A 22,465-nucleotide genomic window follows, 5' to 3' on the forward strand; every position below is an offset into this window, starting at 1 on the left:
GCCCCACACTGGCAGGGGGCAGTGAGTCCAGGGTTTTTTGAGGGATTTTTTTCTTAAAGGGCCAGAGCTAGCTGGGCGTGGCACCCATTGGGGAGCTGAGGGAGTGAGGGGGGAGAGCCCCCCCATGAAGTGGGGGGCAGCGGGGATTGCCGCCGCCCCCCCCCCGCCCAGCAGCACCTGCTGAGCCAGGACTTTTTTTTTCCCAAGTGCCGGGAGCTGAGGTAGCCATTGCCAGGCTGGGAGAGGGGCGGGGGATGGGCCTGGCCTGGCTGATTCGGAGATTCAGGGATTTGGCAGGAGCTGAATCTCCTAATCAGATTCAGCCAAATCAAATCAGGACATTGATTCAAATCACTGTCCCCTGAAATGGCCAAATCTGAACCCGAAGTGAATACTAGCTGCTTCACACAGGCCTAATCCCTGATTCTGTAGACTATACCTAGGTAATCCTAGCAGGCAGTCCATGCTCCACCCTGTAAAGGAATGACAAATAAATAAGTTAAAAACCAATATGATTTCAGAAAAAAAATCCTTGCCTCCAATTCTGGTGAGGATTTGAGCATGGGAGCTAATCACACAATCCAGCATCCAAGAGAAAAGACTCTGTACTATCTTGTCAGGTGTCCCAACTCCATCTGTTGACATCTCTGAATTCCCCAAAGCAGAAGATCAGGGAACAGATCTACCCATTAGTAAATGGTAGGAAAACTTCCTTCCAAATACTTGCAGGTAAAGGCCTGAAACTCTGTAATAAACTATTTGAATACAGCCACTGTCACAATGCAGAGTTGCCAGTTTTATAAGCATATTGAGGGCAACACATAGTCCTCTAGATTTATAGATTTTTAAGGCTAGAAAGGAACACAACATATATGCCACCTGACCTCCATGGACACATGGAATTTTTCTCAAAAACTGGATTAAACCACAGCTTTTAGAAAGTTATCTTCTCTCATTAAAGGCTCCAAACAACAGTAGTGTTTCCTTCTCCCCTGGTAAGCTACATTTACTTCATCTCTTGTCTTTTTCAAGATTGAAATTAAACAAATTCAATTTCCAACTGCTGGATCTTGTTGTGTCTTTGTCATCAGTGTTGAAAAGCCCCCTACCTCCAGATCTTTCTTCTATACTTAAGTACTAATACACAGTGATCAAGTCACCTCTCAACCTTCCCTTTGATACCCTGAATAGTCTGAGCTCCTTAAGCCTCCTATTGTAAGGTTTATTTCCAGCTTTTGGATCAAATATCTCAAACCTTTCATCTCTGGTATGCTTACTAGGCCATACCTCTGCCCTGGAATGGGGAGTGCTCTTCAAAAGAATTTTCAGTGTGGCCATCTGATATTCACACTGAAGTTTTGTCCAAGAGGATTTTGACATTTCTTTTGATTCTGAACTTTACTTTGAAAAGCTCATGGCTATAGCTGGTACTTTGTCACAAGCCACAAGCAAAGGGGAAGGCAGCACTTAGTTATGCTGACCTTGGGACAGGTTGGATGGCAGATATGCCTCCTGGTTTCCACCTGTTCTAAGGGAATGCATGGCTTGTGCAACCTATTTCCCATGGTGCAAATGAAGCTGTGTGTTCAAGCATGTGAAGAGGAGAGCTGAAGTTGAACCCACATTCCACATGGCCCCACACAGAGAACTGGCTCTCATGTCTATTCTCCAACCTCCAATCTGTGCAGCTTCTGCAAAGAAATAGGAGGGCACACCACCACATGCTCTTCCTTCTTCCAAGCTGCTCCTTAACTTTTCTGATGAAAACAAAACTATATTAAAGATCACATTTTATCCCTTTCTAATCTCTCTCCTTACTTAGTTAAAGCCTATCATATTCTTTGATATTTTCATTCACTTACTTTTCCTATGGTATGCTTCAAAACCCAACAAAGTTCAAGGGACTTATTCCATAAGCTTTAGATTGGACCTTTGGAGCTTAAGAGTTCCACCCCTGGAAATTATTTTTAATATGATCCTCTAGTGTCTGTATCTGTCAACTTTGTTGCCATCTTTCCAAACTAGATAGCAGGCTTATAAATACTGTTCAGTATTATTATTTTGCAGCACCTTCATGCACAACAGAATCTACTGTATCATGAAACGGTAATATATAGTAGAGCTGTGTGAAACTTCAATCCCTGATTCAAATCGGTGGAGATTCAGCCGGCCCGATTCAGTGGCTGAATCTCCAAATCCAAATGGAATCAGAGGACCCTTTAATCTCTCCAAACCAAATCAGAACCCTCCAAATCGATTCAGAAAGATTCAGCGATTCAGACATAGACACAGCTTTAAATGTTTTTTCTACGTACCTGTAGGTAGCAGGTGGCTCATGAATGCTGCGATGCTGGGGTGCATGGAATATCCCACAGAAGCACAGGGGGCTCCCCAGCACGCTCAGCAGCAGACTTGGAAGTGGACCAGAAGCACTTTCGGTCCGCTCCCAGGTCCACCAGGGAGCACACGGGGGGGGGGGGGCCCTTGCCCCCCCCCGGCTCGGCGACTGGTGCCTCCTGGGTCTGGGGGACACCCGGGCTCCCCCCGTGGGGGTGCAGGGGGGAGGCCCCAGATTCTCCCAAGTGGACACAGAAGTACTTCCAGTACACTTCCAGGTTTGCCACTAAGCATGTGGAGGGCCCCCCTGCATTACTCTGGGATGCTGCATCTGCCCCAGCATTACAGTGTTCACAAGCTGTGCTGGTACCTCAAGATATGTAGAAAAAACATGTAAATGCTGTGTCTATGGCCAAATCGCTGATTCTCCAAATCAGCATCAAATCTTCAGATTCGGCTGAATTGAATCAGGGACAGTAATCCGAATCAACGAATTGAATCGGTGTCCCTGATTCGGGCCAAATCCAAATCAAACAGGGCCCACTTCACACACCCCTAATATATAGTTTAAGAGGTTAGATTTTTTTCCACTAGGTTTGAACGTCTTTTTTCAAGTAGTGAGTACTTAAAGAACAATAGGAGCAATCAACAAAGTATAGTGGACCCTCCTATGTATTCCAGCACATATGTTTGTGGCTAGTAACGAAAAGGAAAGCTGAATATTTCAGCATATCTGTGACTTGCTCAAGTGTCCATATTCTCCAAAATATGTCTCTTGGGAAAACTCAAGACTGGAATATCTGACCAGGGGACTCGGTCGTCAGCCAAAACTGTAGGATTACTAAGGGAAGGTGAAGAAAAAATCAATTTGCAAAAGGCAGCATGTTATTAGGTCAGGTGCCACCAAGCAAAATCTGTAACTGGTCTCTCGAATAACCATGAGTCTTTATTAACCTAGCCAAACACGCTCAGCCATAGAGGAAGATTATCGATCTTGTTATTGTTTTCAAACACTTCATAGCAATGATGTGGGGGTGACTGAGGGATGACATTATCTCAATCTCTCTCTGGATGTAGACAAGATCCTCCTTATCATGTCATTAATTCTTATCTGTTTTTGGTATCTCTCTCTCTCTCTCTCTTTTAGTACTGCAATCTGAAAATGCTTACTCTGCTCTGTGCAGCACATTGCTTTGTTTGCAGTATCGAAACAGCATAACGAGTGTCAAAATTCTGCGCTGATAAAGTAAGTGCTTTTACTCAAAGAAATTTCTCTACAGACATTACAGCTTATTTCTTTGCAGCAGAGATAGCTGGTCAGTGATAGGAAGACTCCCCCCCACCCCTCCTTGAATACCATCAGGAATTAGGATGTATAAAACATTGTTAGTTATTGCCTCATGAAGTAGCAATAAATCTACTTCCACAGCTTCCTTCCACAATGAGTGCTGCCTTCAGGAGGGCCATGTAGCCCATCATTATTAGCTAAACAGCTGTAGGTCAGGTCTTTCACTCTTTGTTTCTAGGGCACAAAGAAATCTGGCCTTAAATTAATTGCTGATCTCCACAATCCCTAGAGTGGGAGTGAATTCTCAGCAGGTTCCAAACCGAAGTCTCTGACATAAGACCCCATCTTCTGATGCATTATCTTAATTCATGTTTCATCAATATTTAATGTTAATAAATATAACAATAAGTACAGACTATATTAGTGACAGCCATACCAAGATTATGCAACTCACAGCCATACCTTGCTAATGATATTCACATATTATAGCAGCAGTTAGTCACATCTTCACAGCAATCTTCATTCTAGCTTCCTGCATTCTTATTCTTATAATCTATAAAGTGCTTACAGTGACCTGGAGAAATACAAAACTCTAAAACTCTTGGTTCAGAAGTGATAACTTCTATTAGACCAACTAAAAATAGCAAAAAAAATGTCTTTCTTTGCAAGCTTTTGGACACACATGCCCTTCTTCAGGCTGAGGAGAAATCAAAGATTGTAAAAGTCCTCTTAGGTAGAAAATAAACTTAATTTATTATATAGTGACCTGGCTAACTTTAGTCTCCTAACACCACATTTATGAATCTTGATAAATGATTTCCATGAGGTCTGCATACCTTGTATTTCTAATAAATTTTAAGGAGTTCCAGATTAGAAAATTTATATCTACTACCATTTTTTACAAGTCTGTAATGCTATTTTGGAAAATAAAGCTCCATCCTTCTACATTTTTATCTTTAAAATATGAGGAGATTACATACAGAAGACTAAATAAAAAGAAAAGCACAATTAACTATTAAATGCTAGGAAATACCAAAGTTTATGATGCTGCAAAATGCAAATTATTCTAAGCAACAAAACTAAAATGCCAGCATCTAATTGAAGACTGCAAAGGTGCAAGGGAACACATGTATTCACTTGCATTTTCGGACTCTTGATAGCTTGTGTGAACTTCATCTTCTCCTGACTTAGTTCCCACAAACAACTTTCTTATACAATATATAATACATTCGCTTAGGACAAAATGCGAAAAGGAACTTAGGCCACAGGAACTCTGAGCAACCCCACACCTAACTGTTAGACACCCTGCTGCAGAAATGGAATGTACAAAGCCATTTTGGGTGCTCACTTGACTTAGGCACCTAAATTACAATTAACTTTTAACCTAGGCACCAAAGTCTTTTCCATTTATCTAGCCTTTAATTAACATTCTGTGCCTTCAAAGTGTCATCCAGATTCTAGTCACCATAGTGTCCTAGGAAGAAAGTAAATTCAACAGTAATGTAATTGAGGGGGACATGACCAGGACAGCAGCACCAGGTTCCACAGTTATGTGAAGGTGCAAAAATACATGCCACAGCAATGACAGCAGACTGCACCTTCACCACCAGTACTGATTCCAGGGAAGTCAGCACTGTGACTCATAGCTATTAGGGGTGTGCATAGTGGTCCCTATTCGATTTGGATTCGGGCCGAATCAGGGACAGTGATTCAATTCGTTGATTCGGATCACTGTCCCTGATTCAATTCAGCTGAATCCAAATCTGAAGATTTGATGCTGATTCAGAGAATCAGCAATTCGGACATAGACACAACTTTAAAAGTTTTTTCTACATACCTTGAGGTAGCAGGCACAGCTTGTGAACACTGAGATGCTGGAGCGGATGGAGCATCCCACAGGAGTGAGGGACGCTCCATGTGCTTGGCAGCAAGTCTGGAAGTGGACCAGAAGTCCTTCTGGTCTACTTCAGGGTCTGCCAGGGAGCATGCTGGGGATCCCTCCCCCCACATCTCCTCAGCTCGGTGATTGGCCACAGAGGGACCCCGGTTTCTCCCCCAGACCCAGGAGGCACCAGTCGCTGAGCCGGGGGGGGGGGCAGGGGAGCCCCTCAGCGCACTCCCCAATGGACCCAGGAGTAGACAGGAAGTGCTTCTGGTCCACGTCTGGGTCTGCTGCTGAGTGCACTGGGGCCCCCCCACGCTTCTCTGGGACACCCCATGTGCCCCAGCATTACAGCATTCACAAGCCCCTGCTACCCAGAGGTATGTAGAAAAAACATTTAAAGCTGTCTCTATGTCCGAATCTCCAAATCTTTCTGAATCTCTCCAAATCGATTCAGAGGGTTCCGATTCAATTCAGAGAGATTAAAAGGTTCTCTGATTTGATTTAGATTAGGAGATTTGGCCACCAAATTGAGCTGAATCTCTGCTGAATCAAATCCGGAACTGAAGTTTCGCATGGCCCTAATAGCTATCCTGGGTATAGAGCTTCCCTGCCACACTTCTTACAGTCCAAACTCTTTATCACAAACACCTACTTTAACAATCCCAACAGAGGATTTATCATATGGCATGCTGATGAATTTGCTGTCTTATTACAATACAACTATAAATTATTAATCCTATTGTGCAACCCTCAGTAACGAACTTTCTCCCTGTCCCATGAGATCTTGTTCTAATGCAGTTGTGCTGTAGATGTCATTATTCCCATTTTGCAGATGTGTAAATTGAGTCTTGCCAAGGAATGGCACAGAAAAAGGAACAAAGATTACTTTACAGAGAAAGGAAATTATGAGTTGTGCTTTAGAGAATTACATACTAAAAGAACAAAAAGGTGTGGTTTGTTATGTGGAGTCTGATGTGAAGGGTGAAATCCAGTTTAGGGTTTGTGAGTGGATACAAGTAAGAAAATGGAGGAGGAGGGTAAAGTGGCATAGTTTAGATCAATAACAAACAGAACACACATTCACCCTGGGGCAGGGCGGGGAAGTGGGATTCTTGGACTGGGTTCCACAATTTTTAAACCAGCCTATGTGGGCTGTGCTTCTGTTCTGTTATGTGTATAAACCAGTTTCTGATCACTTATACCAGTAAAACTGTAATGTCTGTGCCTGGCCAAAGTGTTCAGGGTCATACATGGAGGTGTAACTAGGAATAACAGGATCAGGTACATAACAATGGCATCAGGTACAAATCCTAATAATAAAGTTTGCTATACTGCGCTTTTGTCTCCTCAGAAAGCAGCTCCTCCTGCAAGGTCCCAGACTTCGCTGACTACTCAAAAGCATTCTGAAAAGATCAAGAAAACAACCATGCATTTGCTGAAAGATAGTCCAGATGACTTGACCAGTCTTTTCCACTTTTCAGTTCAATAGCTCAGTTCCTGTCGGAGACATTATGGCCTCATGCAGACGAGCATGGATGTGAGGTATGTGGCACTGCAAACCTGTCTGCAACCACACACCACACATGCAGGCATTCCCCACACTGCTACCTTGCAGCATGGGAGGGGGGATTGACCCCGGGACATCGCAGGGTCAAAAAAAGCCATGCCAAAAAAAAGCAGGGCAGTGCACGTGGCATCAGCTCGCCCCATCCAAAACTAGAGCCATGTGGGATGAAACTACACTCTGACTGCCCGCCACACTTCCTGCTCTGGCTGTAGCCCTGGGAGGACTGCAGGACCCCAGGTAAGGATGCTCGGACCAGCACAGTTGCTGGCCCTGGCCTCCCTTTCCTGCCTGGGATAACCTGCCATCACCAGAGCACGTATGGCACGGGTGTTCCTTGGGACAAGTACCAGTGGCACAAGGTATAATGGATCTGTGCTGGTCTCGATGTACCCTATGTTTCAGTGGATGGGGCATAAACCAAGAGAGTCTGAGAGTGGGGTTCTAGACTTCTATCTTCTACTCAGTTATGTCTAAAGAATTCAGTGATGAATCCCTACTGTTGCATGCTAATAGGAGCTCTTTTTCTTTGTTGTGAAATTATTCTACAATAAGTAAGAGAGAGAGGATTTTTTGGTAAGATCTTTTCTTGAACCAACTGTGTAGCTTGAAGAGCTGTTGGACTACCTTTAGGGCAACAAATCCCTTTCCTCAGGTCTCAGACCTAAAATAAGCGTTGCTTTGGTTGAAATGGCTCAGTTTTGGTTTACATTCCAATAAGCAAAAAACAGACATATTCTTAGTTTGACATATAGATATGCGAGATGCAGGATTGGTTTCCTAAATAACATTGTGACTGTATCCTGATTAGATGACCTGAAATTCACCTCCCTACCCTTTATTCATTTTTGTAGATATATATTACATAAACATTAAATTTAACTGATTATCTTATGACCCAGACATGATACAAGGCTTTAGTATCCTTTATATTTAATTCCTAGGATTTTTAGTATTCTTTATAATTAAAAGCCCCTGAAAAAACAAAATAAAGAATGGCTAGTTTAATAAAATATATTATACCTAATGCGTTATAGTATTAATAATTGTAATTTTTGGAAAGGGATTCATTTTAAATATACAGTTTAAATAACTGGGAGGGCTTAACCTTCCAGCAGTGGTCTACAAGGAGCAGAGTGTCAGAATAGACTTTACTGAATCTAACTATATGTCCAAGTCCTAGACCTTTGGGATTAGCTCAAAGTACGTGAACTGTTGCAGCAAGTTCAAAACATTCACAGAGCACCAAGCCCATTCTAAACAACAATAAACTTAAATCTGGTAGGATGGAAAAATGAGACAAATAAGATGCAGCTCTGATGGGAAACCCATTTCTTGCATCTTGCACACCGTGTTTTCCCCACTGACAAGAAATGCCGTGGGCTTTCAGAACAACAGAAAATGTGCAATTTCTTTCACAAGAATACATCTCTGCTCTGATTTCTTATTGTTGTTGACAGAACCCTTCATTATGTCTTTAAAGAATCATTTTATGTTTATTTGTACCGCCTATACAGATTTTGGAAGTTGTTTTATGAATTGCTAGAGGGCAATGTCTTTTTTTAATAAAAGTTTATTACACTTTGATTGATTTCACTGATATTGTTTGTGTGTTTTATAGTTATTCATTTTTTGTTCCAAAGCCCAAATTACTCCTGCTAATGTACCAGAGGAACACTGTACTGGTAGCAAATGACTTTGCAAAATGTTTGTCAGCTTTATTTTTCAATACAGATATTCCCCAGAAATAATCATTTAGGGCTAGACTGCTACAGCCTGTACTTGGTCATGCAGAGAGGTTTCAAGAAATAAGTCAAATGGGAGAGATTTTCAAAGACACAAATGTGACCTAGCCAGTAATCTCCTTTTGACTTTCAGAAGAAGTTGGGTACCTCACTGCTTTATATGCCTTTAAATATCTCTCTGAGAATCAAGTTATCCTCATCTGTTCTTTACTCATGTGCATCACTTGTCACATACTGTATTTTCTTTGCCAAGATTTGAACTTTATGCAGTTAAGCTACAAGTTGGCCAACATTTCTGCTGGTTAAGTCAGTGCTTACCTCTTGGCTTAGCATCCTCTTCCATACACAATTCTTTTCAAGTGGCTGCTTTTTAGAGGGATGTTCTACCAAAGCCTAGATGATTAGAGTGCTCCTCTTGACACTCCTCCCACGACACTACATTTCACCTCCTCTGATCAGGGATCTACACCTCTTCTTGCCTACAGATCTATATAGAGAGATTTTTCACAAAAGAAGTGGAGAGAATCATTTTACCATCACATACTAACTTTCTGTCACCTCACCTTTCCCATTCTCAGCCTAACAAAACTCACTAGAGATTAAACTGCCCGATACCTTCCAGCTAAATATTTCTGACTGTTGAAGGACATGACTGAGCTGGCAGGCTCTGTCTTGAGGAGAATGGAATTGGCAACTCTCATTCAACAACCTTTGGTGATCAGTGGCAGGGCAGTATGACTTCAGCTGCTGAATGGACAAAGCTGCCTGGCCCTGCTAGCGAGAGATAGGAATTAAGCCATGAAACTAATGAACAGTAAAGGAGACAGAAGGCAAGGTTATGTTGTCCTTCAGTGACTGAGACAGTCCTGGATTTTAATTCTCTGTCCTGAATCCTGCACAGTCAAACTTGGTCATTGCAGAAGGTTAAAACAGATTTCTGCTGTTGTTATGCATTTGTCTCTTCTGATTATATCACTGAGAAATTTCTGTTGCCCAAGCCTCCAGATTTAATTAGTGCTAGAGTTCTCCCCCTTCTCTGCACTGTGTAAGACATTTCAGCCTCTTTTATACAAAAGGAAGGAGTTTAAACACTACTAGAAAGATGTGGATAAAGGGTATATGCTACTTGATCACTAAAAGTCAGAGATGTACTCCAGAACTAAATAATCAAAGGCGTGTAACACTTAAAAGAGTGCGGGTCTGGCTTCAGTTCAATACTGTGAATCAGTGTGTGTGCATACACACATGCATGCACATATGTATGTATGTATGCATAGACAGATAGATCTTGTTAGCATACACAGATACACGCATATATGTTTATATGTCTTATAACACTATATCAAACCACTTTCTGGTGAGAGATAAGGTTGTCAAGACAATGGAAGCAGCAGTACATTAATTAACACAGCAGGAAATCTGTTCTCAGGCAATAAGTGAGTAGAGTTAAGGTTGACAGAATTACTGGGTAAGGCAAGATAACAAATCTAGACTATATGTGTGCATATATTCCCATATTATGGTGTATCATTTAAGGACCCACTAAGCTCCAAAAGGACCCAAAGCAAAGGTATCCTGCTAGAGCACCAAATGGCTGTTCCAATAGCCAAAAAGAGGAACAGTTCAGTAGGACTTAGGCCATCCCCTTGTTCCACCAGCAACATCTCTGAATATGTGGGACAAGTGGTGTAGACCATTACGCTGTCTTTGTGTTGCCCAAGAAACGCCACTACATTGTAGCATTTCATTGCACGTAGTGATTCTACTGCATCATATTTTTGTTGGTAATACAGCACCAGGAGCCAAGACAAACATGAGAACTGCACCCCTCTCATGAACTTATCCAGAAGTGACAACATTAGAGACAAAAAGTTTGATTCGGCTCTCATTCACAGAAGTACAAATAAGAAGCAACTCCACTGATATCAGTGGAATTGCACCAATATAAAAACAGCCTCAGGTCAGAATCAGGCCTAAAAGCTTTTATGTAGGATGGTTTAGATTTGGCTTTTAAAGGGCTTTGCTTTCAATTTTTCTAGTATCTAGGAACCCCTGCATAAAGGAAAGTATATGAATTTATATAGCACACTGTGGTTATAGGTGGAAAGAACATATACAATATCATGTGTAATCACTACTTTGCTTCCTGAAGCCTTCCAAACATGCCTAAGCCCTTTTTCATCTACTGGCCTGTGTTTGATACTTTTAAAATCTGGAAATTATTTTGCTGCCAAACGTATACAAAGAGGTGGGAGACAAAGTGGGGGCTTTTGCTTGAGCAAACAAAAAGGGCCATTCTCTCATCTAGTAAAACAATAAGATTAGCCCTTTTATCACTAATTTTTTTACTCTCCTTCACTGCTTTGTAAACACTACTTGTATGACTTTGCCTCTTATCATCTGCAAACTGAATCTGCCTTTGTTGAAGCAGTGTCAATCACAAGGGTTTTTCTGTACATATACTTAGCGATATAACTGATTGAAAAAGAAGACAGGCTTTCATTAAGGTCTGCAATATGTGACACTGTCACTGTTAGAAATGCAGAGAAAAAAACAAAGGGAACCATTCAGTAAAGCATAACCCAGAGTTCACTTGCTCTGTCGAGCAGATTAAGATAAAACAGAAGGAGGTCAAAGCTATTAACATTTAGACTACAGGGTATATAACGAGTTAGCATCTAGTTAGACATTGGCTTTTTAATTGGAGAGTAGCTTGTTTCTAACTTGTTATGTAAACACTAACATTAGCAAAAGCCTGGGTGGTCCCAGCATTGTAAACCAGAGGACATATTTGATCCACATCTCACTGCAAAATGTCCTTTATGACCAAACCGACATTTGAATTGTAAATGAGCCTCTTGATTCTTCTCTCCTGCCTACTACAGCACTTGCAAAGGAAAAACTTCACAGAGATACTTCTGGGCTTGTTTTACTTTTGTTTTCCCAAAAGCCAAATTCTCCTTCACACCATGTACTTTGTGACAACCTTATTTATGTTCAGCTCCTTGGACCCAGCAATAAGAATACTGCAGCCACCAGCAAGGACCACAGACATGACTTGTTTATTAATTAACTTGTGTAGCAAAGCTATTAGTAAGACTGACAGTTATGCAAGTCCGATACTTATTTATAGAACACCCTCACACAGTCAAATAACATTTTATACTCTGCTTTTACAGTGCAATTTACATAGCAACTTACTCTGCCTCCAAGGTAGATAATGCAGGGAGGGTGAGCAGACCAAAAACGAAAAAAAACTAGAAAGAAATCTGATAGGTGTAGGAGAGCAGTAGGCAATTTAGTCAAGTCTGAAATAGCACTTGAGCAAATGAGTAGCATAGCATCATCCTTCCATCCATCCAGCTTTTCCTTTCGTCTACATATGCTTTCCATAGCACATTGCTACTAAAAGTGCACTTATTTAATATAAAGAGGCATTTACATCCTGTGTTCATTTCAAACTGGAAACAAACTTCAGAGGTTCATTTTCATTTGTCTGCTGACATTTTAACAATGGAGTTTGCCAATATCAACATTTTCTAGTCACAGGCCATCATGTCAGAATTAACCGTGACACCCAAGGAGTAATGATTCCAGACAAGATTGCTCATTTGGCAAAGTTAGCCATGTTACCTAGTCATATCTGCTCTTAAAAATATTCCCTTTCTTCATTAGAAGAATCTGTAACACTGTATGCTATACTTCAATATGTGCTTTAGCATAGCATTAAATTCCTTATTTCAGGCAATTATGGACTCAGTACTTTCCTGAGACCATTCAATGCCTAGTCTAAAGCCTATTTCCTACAGAATACTACGTTTTACAGTGATATCTCCACAGCTCTTAAAAACTATTGCTGTCAAAAATGCACAGCCTGTTAAATTCACACTATCCCTTTGGAGCATAGTATCATCAAGTACAGCAAGGGTCAGCAAAGACTTTCAGGCCCAATTGTCTAGAAGTTATTTGTGTCTGTCTCACATGAAATCAAGCTCTAAACCTCTCTGCTTATCTAATCCATCTATCACCTGTCCATCATTCCATTCATGCTGAAAGAACAATAACATGTTCATGGTCAGAGAAGCATGACTAATCTGTCCAATTTTAATTTTATCTTGATGCATTTAAAATGATATTTATCAATGTACACTATGTTAATCAGGTATACACTGTTACATTGGAAAACCACTATCTCTAGTTTTTAATAGAAATAGAAACTACTTTTACTGCAAATTAAATTAAAGCAAATTTTGAAACAAAAGTTATTTCAACCAGAAAAAATATGCATTTCATTTTGAAAATATCAAAATAGACTATTTTTGGAATATTTTTTAAAAATTAAGGAAAAAGATAAGCATAATTTACACATTTTCTCAAAACAATTTTGGCACCACTGAATACACATTTACAGGCAAAGAAAATTTGGTGTGAAAATATTCACTTAGTTTGCTACTTACATATTAGCTTCTATATTTAGGGACAATAGATAGCAACATCCTTTATTGGAATTAGGTATATGTAAATTCTAAACCCAGACCAGACAGAAAAAAAATTGTGCAAAAAGGAGGTGTCCAGTGAGGAACTTGATATGTGCTTTGGCACAATGTAAATGAATTAACAGTTTAGTGATTACTGAACTCACCTGGAAATTGGATTATCAGAACACAAAAGTGCTAACATCCCACGTTAAAAACACAAAACGATTATAAATATGTGACACCACGTACTATAGAGTATATGTTGTACTATATAGTATCTACTATATTAGTACATTTCTCTACAGTAGCACTTACAAAGTAGTAACTATAACAGACAAAAAGTCTAATCAATAAAAGACCTTTATTAGATAATAATTAAAAAAACAAGTAAATTACCACTTTTAGCTTCTTTCTTACATGGTTTAATTTTACAGGATCTGAGCCAACACCCACTGAAGCCAATGCTAATGCCAGCTGACTTCAGTGGATCCATATTGCTGGCTTGCTGGGTTTGAGTGTAAATTTTATGCTGATGACCTGATTCTTTGATCTAAGTTACCATCTGGTTGCCCATGGATCCCAGGGGCTATAGGAAACTGAGAATAGCCAAATCACTGCGTTTTCCCTGCCTCCTCTCCAAGAATGCCAACAATGCTTGGAGGTGCCACCTCTTACCATCCTTCCTTATTACAGGCTGTAAGGGGGGCATTTCTTACCATTTGGGGTTCTTTCATCACATCAGGAGAGCATAAATGAACCTGGAACAAGCAACGGGTTCACCAGGTAGCCAGGCACGTGCACAGTGCATAACCTACTGCACGTGTCCAGTCTACACTTCCAGAATTGCATTCCTACCTTTACATATGTTCCAAAAAATGTCATGCAGACAACCAAAAATGGCCACTTGGTTAACAATGATGAAGGAGAATTAAACCCTAAACACTCAAAGTATGCTGACTTTGGGTCAATGTTCTGATGGAAAAAGCACAAGATGGGATACTAGTTGGTGTCTGCTATGGACTACCAAATCATACTAGAACAGGATGACCAGCTCCTTATTCTCCTTCCTATCTGTAAATCAGAATTTTTTTAAACAGCCTGTGTTATCAAACTAAGTGATGCATGCTGGAAGTTTTGCGGTCAGAAATAACATCTCCTGGGAATTTTTAAATAACATAGATGACAATTTCCTAAATTTAAAAAGAGTTGTAGTTGTAACATGGGGGTATTCTATATTGAGTCATCTTATCTCGACAGATAAATGCATATTGATCACAGAACTAAAAAATAGTAGTAGCTTATATACAGCGATCTGGACTTGATTAAATTCACTATATGTAGAAAGAATAAAATCCAAAACAGTAATATGTGCAATTGGTGCTTTAAAAGCACTAAAACTGCCATTTCACAAAGTTGAAAACAATCTTGAGAAAAAGAAATTAGACAGAAAAAAATGTGGAATTCTATCTCTTCTTGTGTATCTTAATGGCAGTTTTCTAGCATGTAAGTGGTGCTTTTGGCACTTACATGCAGGTAGTAGTCTACTTCCCCTGCTGGGCAGATGCATGAGTGTGAACACAGAGACTGAACATGTTCCATAGGCAATGTACTGACTTGGAAGGTACACAGCAAGGTGTGTACCTGTTCATTGGTTGTGCATCTAAGTAACCAGACAGAAACCTACGACTAACATGTGCTAGACATTGGAGACGTCCTTCTTTTGTTTTAGCTCCAACAGTTCAGTGGTTAGAGCACTTGCCAGAAAGCCAGACACCCAACTTCTAGGCTTCTCTCATCCAGAGGTAATTGTGCACCATAAAATTGTGCTGCGGTGTATTGGTTAGACCACTGTGATGGGAAGTCAGAGACATATGGCTCAACATCCTCTTTGGGCAAAATCAAGTGTCCTCACCATTCAGGTATTGGTGCTAAAATGTGATGAGATCCTCCTTCTCCCCACCCACCATCCCTTTTTCCTAGAATTTCATTCAGGGACATGGCTAGGTGCTCAGCCACTGCATAGCCTATTAAGCATGCTCAGTCTATGCATAAATGTGTATGCATCCACAGCACAATAGCAGAGGCAATAGTGGCCAGGTACATGGCTAGAAAAGTGACTTTCAGGTTCACAAAGGGATACAGAATTCTGCCCATGTTGCTTAAAAATATCATAAAGCTGAAGCTAAAGCAGTTATAGAAATTAAAATACATCACATAATTTAGAACTAAGAGGGACCTGAAGAGCCACTCCCATAGCCCAAGGCAGGATCTGCTATACCTAAACAGCTCCTGACAAAAGAGTCTTGCCTGTTTTCAGTAATTTCCAATGATGGAGATTCTGCAGACTTAGGGTGGAAATAGATGTCACTTTTGTGCCACCATAAAATTGTTATAGTGACGCAAAGTGAAAGCAAACGTACGTCTATATGTTTTGTCATGTCCCAAATGCCGAAATTTGTGGCCAAAACAGAAGGTAATGATAAAATGTGCTGTTTTATTGTGGCCAACATCTGTTTGCTTATGGCAGGAGAGTAGGGGCAGCCCAGAGCTGTTCACACTCTCCAGCTGGCTTGGGGCAGGGGTTCTGCAGGTTTGAGGGTCCAGTCCTGTGCACCCCAGGAATTCCTGGACTGGATCTTTCCCCTCAAGCCTTAGGAGTGCCTACCTTGCTTTCCCTGCTTACCCAGAAACATCCCAGGGATCTCCAGGGGCTTCCTGCTTACCCAGATGCATTCCTGAAGTCACCAAAGTGCATCTAAGTAAGTGGGACAATTCCAAGCTTCACCCCAATTTGGAGCACATGTCTGCAAGTGGGGATTCCCAACTTGCAGACATGACTCCCCCCCCCTCCCCCCATTTCAGAACACACCAGTGAAAGGGAATCCTTATATAGGAGATTTGCCCAGCATGCATCTGCAACCCACAGGGGAAACTCCCATAGGGAAATCACTGAATTTGCAGCCTGTGCTCTGCACTGCTGCCAGACCCATTTCCAGGTTTCCTCTGTCCTCTAAAAGCTCCCCCACAACACATACTTGCAGGCTTGTGTGGAGCATGTTTCTAGTAGCAGCCTGGGACACAAGCTTTGAATGCAGAGGGGGAGGACCTTATGGAAGTTTCCTCCTGTGCTTGCACCACACACAAGGTAAATCCCCTGCAGAGTGATTCCCCCAGTGCATGTATCTGCACCCAGACATGAGGTCCCATTTGTAAGCACAGTGATGGGAACCTCTATGAGAGGTTCCTTCTCTGCATTTGCATATGTGCCTGCAGGAATCCCCTATGGAGGAATTCCCCACTCCTTAACACAGGATATATGTCTGCAAGTGAGGGGTTTCCCCCATTTGCAAATGAGCCTGAAGTTGTAAACATCACTGAAGCAAATCAGCTGTGCTGCAACATGTTGCATCACAACTGATCATACTGCATAAACTAAGTCTTTTTCCAGACTTAAGTAAATCATTCTAGTGCTGCCAATTACCTCTTGTCCTATACCTAGGGACCTACTGAAATCATGATTTTATGGATTTCATGGAAAACGCTCAATCTGGCTTCACCTGCAAAAGCAAGCAATGTCCAAAAATCTATGGGGCAAAAAAAAAAACAAAACATTGAAAACAAAATGCTGGCTCCCTAGAGAGAACCAGCAGTCCTTGTAGTGCTACAGCCCAGCCACGTACCCCGCAGGGGGAAAAGCGGGGAAAGGAGGATCCTGGCACATAGGGGAGCCCAAGATGGCTGCTGCCTCCACTTTTCACTGCTGATTGGCTAAGAGTGCTATCTGTCATGCACCCCCCTCCTCTCCACCAATCAGTGGTGAGAGGCAGGGCCATATAATGGACAGCCCTCATCACCAATCAGTGGTAAGGGGTGGGACTGTATGATGAACAGTCCACTCAGCAAATCATTTCTGAGGGGTGGGGCCACCAGAGCCCCTTGGCCATTCAGAGTCATGGGATAAGCCCTCAAAAATGGCAGTCAGTCCTGTTATCTGCCCATGAAATCAACTGACTGCCTCCTCAAGTTGGGTAGACCCCCTACCTATACCCAGGGGACTTGGAGAACAATTTGTAGCCTTCCTCCATTGCTTTTCACATAATTGTAAATTGTTTCCCCTCAGTTTTTGCTTCTCTACATTTAAGCAAACCAATTATTTTAGTCTTTCAAACTATGGGAACAAAAAGATCAAAGGGAAATTTAAGAGTACTGAATACAAATCAGAAGTTAGCATTTTTCTAGTTGTAGAAAAATAAGAGAAGACAAAGGACACAAGGACAAAGTTACAGCAAGCTGAGCTAAAGATAACAAGGAAGAGGTTTTGAAGAATAATAGGAACAAAAACAGTCCTAGCAAAAGTGTTGGTCCATTATGAGATGGAATGGTTCAACAGTCAGAAATAATATAGAAAAGGCAAATACATTAAAAATTATTTGGGAAGAAGGCAGATTAAGTAATCCTATCACATGACTATGATGGAATATTTTTCAATGACACTCTAGACATTAATGTTTATTTTCAAAAAATCTTGGGGACACTGGGGAAGTTCAAGAAGACTGAAAGAAAGCAAACTAGGGTTCAGTCACTATTTAAGAGGTGAACAGAATTATCCAAAAACTATAGGACAATTAGCCTTACATTGATCATGGGCAAAATATTAGAACATCAAATACAGGATATGATTAACAAAAATCCTTAAAAAGAGTTTTATAATTAATGGGTTTATGAAAAATACAACTTGTTAAATTAACTTGATATCCTTTTTGATAAGACGGTAAGTTTGTTTGATAAAAGTAAGTGTGTCACTGCAATATTTTTCTATGAGACACTTAGCTTAGTACCACATAATATTATTATGATTAAGAAATGAGAGCAATAAAAAATCAATACAGTGCATATTACACTGGTTAAAAAATGGCCAGCCAAAAATATAGTTGGAGATAGGGAATTATCATTGAGCCGAGTGTTCTGAGGGGAACACTCAGCTCAATGATAATTCTCTATTTCACATTTTAATCATGATGGGGCATGGGGGGGCGGAAATACATTAAATCACCACTAGTCAATTTTGCAGATAACTCAAAGACTTTTAAATAATAAAAAGTGCAGATTAGTCATGGTGAGCAATAAGGAGTGGGTGCAAGCAGCTAATATGTGTTCTGATACAGTTAAATGTAAAGTCATACATGTAAAGGAGGACTCCTTCCTGGGAACACATGATTCTGACAGGGACTTGGGAGTTTAGATAGATAATTAACTGACTATGAGTCCCCATGGCAACACTGTGGTCAGAAATGGTAAAGTAATCCTGGGAAGTATAAGGAGGAGAATCTTAGGGACCTTTATATTACATCTGTATTTGGCACTGCCACAACTCATAGGATGGTGATAAATTGGAGAAAGTTCAGAGACCAGCCATCAAAATGATTAAAGGACTGGGAAATATGTCTGACAATGAAAGGTGCAAGGTGGCCAATCTGTTTTAGTTGAACGAAGAACAAGATAAAGATGTTTTGGGCATGGTAGACATTGACTATAGAAATCTTATAACAGATGGCAATTCAGCCTAGAACTGTGTTTTTCAATCTGTGGTCCAAGGACACCTGGGGGTCTGCAGACTATGTCTAAGGGAACCGTGAATGATCAATCAAAAATATGTGAATACCCACACTTACAATTCAAAGGGGTCCACACCTCCATTCAAAATGTCTTAGGGGGTTGACAATGAAAAAAGTTTGAAAACCACTGGTCTAAAAAGACAAAGGTGTAACAAGGTCTGAAGGTGCAATGTTGAAATTAGACAAATTCAGAGTAAACCTCTTTTTCCCTGATAAAAGTAGCATAACTTGGGGTACCAACTAAGCTGGGGCACAAGACTGGCGACCACCTAGAGCAGTGTTTCTCAACCCATAGTATGCATACCCCTGGGGGTATGTGAGATATGGGCCGGATGTATGTGGGTGCTGTGTTTTGGTCTTCGCCTGCTCGAGTTGGAAGTTCCCTCCGCTGCCTCTCCCACCATCTCTGGTGCACTGGGACTTTCACTCCCCAGCGTCAATGTGCTGGGTGATAGGGCAGGAGGCCCAACATGGGCTGCTTTGCCCCAGGCTATGGTGGAAAAAGTGGGACTTGGCTCGTGGCAGTGAAACCAGAAGTGCTACGGTGGGATTTACAGTTTCACTTTTGCTACGTCAATCAGCAGGGGGTACGCAAGGTACCAAAGGTTTAGAACCACTGACCTCAAGAGTCCATGCCATGGCAAAAGCAGCAGCCAAGTGAAGGACACTGTGCTGTGGCTTTAGCAGCAATGAGCAGGTAAGGCAGATTACACAAAAGTAGCACCAGATGTGGACTTTTTGAGTCCCCAAAACAGGGAAGACTCCTCTCTCTCCTCTCTCCCTCCCTCTCCCCTACCCTCTTCCTCAACTTCTGGCAGGGCACAAACCCTGTTAATTACACCTCTGACTGATTATCTATGAGGCTATAATTTTTATTCTGCTCTCTCTGTGTTCTATAAATACTAATAAATTATTATTTTACTAATCTCTCCTGTATCAAGAGTCAAGTCCTTTTCCTGGGGATATTGCTGACTAGTGTTCTTGAAGGACAAGCAGGCCAAAGAAAGGTGAATATTGAATCATAGAAAATGAGGGTTGGAAGGGACTTCAGAAGGTCATCTAGTTCAACTCCCTGCTCAAACCATCACCATCCCCACTTAGATCATCCCAGCTAAGGCTTTGTCTGGCCAGGTTTTAAAAACCTCCAAAGATGGAGAGTCCACAACATCTCTGGGTAACATGTTCCAGTGTTTTACTACCCTCCGAGTGAGAAAATTCTTCCTAATATCTAACCTAAACTTCCCTTGCTGCAGATTGAGACTATTGCTCCTTGTTCTATCATCTACCACCACTGAAAACAATCCAGCTCCATCCTCTTTAAAACCCCACTTCAGGTAGTTGAAGGCTGCTATCAAATCTCCGTCTTCTCTTTTGCAGACTAAATAAGCCCAGTTCCCTCAGCCTATCCTCAGAAGTCATGTGTCTCAGCCCTCTCACCATTTTCTTTTCTCTGTACTGGACTCTGTCCAATTTGTCTACATCTTTTCTGTAGTGGGGGGCCCAAAACTGAACACAGTACGCCAGGTGTGGCCTTACCAGTGCTGAATAGAGGGAAATAATAACTTCACTTGACCTGCTAGAAGCACACCTACCAATTCAGCCCAGTATGCCATTAGCCTCCTTAGCAACAAGGGCATATTGTTGGCTCATATTCAGCGTATTGTCCCCTGTAGCCCCCAGGTCCTTATGTGCAGAGCTCCTGCCCAGCCCGTCAGCCCCCAGCCTAAATAGGTGCATGGGATTGTTCCTTCCTAAGTGCAGGAGTTTGCACTTGTCCTTTTTTAACTTCATAAGATTCCTTTTGGCCCAATCCTCCAATTTCTCTAGATCATCCTGAATTCTAGCCCTACCCTCCAGTGTATCTACTACTCCACCCAGCTTGGTGTCACCCACAAACTTTCTGAGGGTGGACTCCATTCCATCATCCAGATCTTTAATGAAGATATTGAACAAAACCAGCACCAGACCCCTTGGGCACTCCACTTGATATAGACCGCCAACTATGTGGGGAGCTGGAGGAAAAGCAAGGGCAACATTGGATCCCTGCTAAACCAGATGGGATAACTGACAACCAACGCCCAGGAAAAAACAAACTTGCTAAATGGGTACTTTGCATCACTTTTTCACCAGTCCCATGGGACCCCCCTGCCCACTATGGGTCAGGGAGGCCCGGGTGAGGGAGATTCTTTACCCTCCATCAAAGCTGACCTCATGAAGGAACACCTTGACAGGCTGGATACCTTCAAGTCCGCTGTCCCTGATGGTTTACACCTGAGGGTACTCAAAGAGCTGACAAGCATCATAGCTCAGCCCCTGGCACGGATTTTGAGAACTCCTGGTGCTCTGATGAAGTGTCTGAGAAAGGAAAGTGGATCCGGCAAAGTACAGGCCCATCAACCTGACCTCTATCCCAGGGAAGGTCTTGGAAAAGATTATCAAAGAGGCTATCCTTAACAGACTGGCCGACACCAACATCCTGAGGAATAGCCAGCACAGGTTTGTTGCGGGTAGGTCTTGCTTGACCAATCTCATTTCCTTTTACCACCAGGCAACCTATCACTTGGACAAGAGGGAAAAGATTGATGTCGTATATCTTGACTTTAAAAAAGTCTTTGATCTGGTATCCCTTGATCATCTCTTCACAAAACTGGCTAACTGCAGCCTCGGCCTCACCACAGTCTGCTGGCTGGAGAATTGGTTCTGCGGTAGGACTCAGAGGGTGGTCGTTGATGGAAGTGAATCGTCATGGTGCACTGTGACCAGTGGGGTCCCTCAAGGCTTGGTCCTAGGGCCTATACTATTTAACATCTTCATTAATGATGTAGACATTGGTGTCAGAAGTGGACTAGCCAAGTTCGCCAATGACACCAAACTCTGGGGTAAAGCATCCACACCTGACGACAGGAGGGTGATCCAGGCAGATTTTGACAGGCTCAGGAACTGGGCAGATGAAAACCTGATCATGTTTAACATCAAAAAATGCAAGGTTCCCCACCTTGGGAGGAAAAACCTGCAGCATGCTTATAGGCTCGGCAGTGCTACACTGGTCAGCACTACAGACGAAAGGGTCTTGGGGGTCATGATTGACCATAAGATGAACATGAGCCTTCAGTGTGATGCTGCGGCTAGTAAAGCAAGCAAAACGCTGGCTTGCATCCACAGATGCTTCTCAAGCAAATCCCAGGACGTCATTCTCTCATTGTACTTGGCCTTGGTGAGGCCACAGCTGAAGTACTGCATCCAGTTTTGGGCTCCACAATTCAAAAAGGATGTGGAGAAACTTGGGAGAGTGCAGAGGAGAGCCACGTGCATAATCAGAGGTCAGAAAAACAGACCTTATGATGAGAGGCTGAGAGCCATGGGGCTTTTCAGCCAGGAAAAGCATAGACTCAGGGGTGATCTGGTGGCCACATACAAGTTTATCAGGGGTACTCACCTGGATCTGGGGGAATGTTTGTTCACCAAGGGATGACAAGGTTGAACGGTCACAAACTCCTCAATGACCGTTTCAGGCTGGACATAAGGAAGAACTTCTTTACTGTCCAAGCCCCCA

Source organism: Alligator sinensis, unplaced genomic scaffold (assembly GCF_000455745.1).
Source record: "Alligator sinensis unplaced genomic scaffold, ASM45574v1 scaffold357_1, whole genome shotgun sequence".
Taxonomy (NCBI): Eukaryota; Metazoa; Chordata; order Crocodylia; family Alligatoridae; genus Alligator; species Alligator sinensis.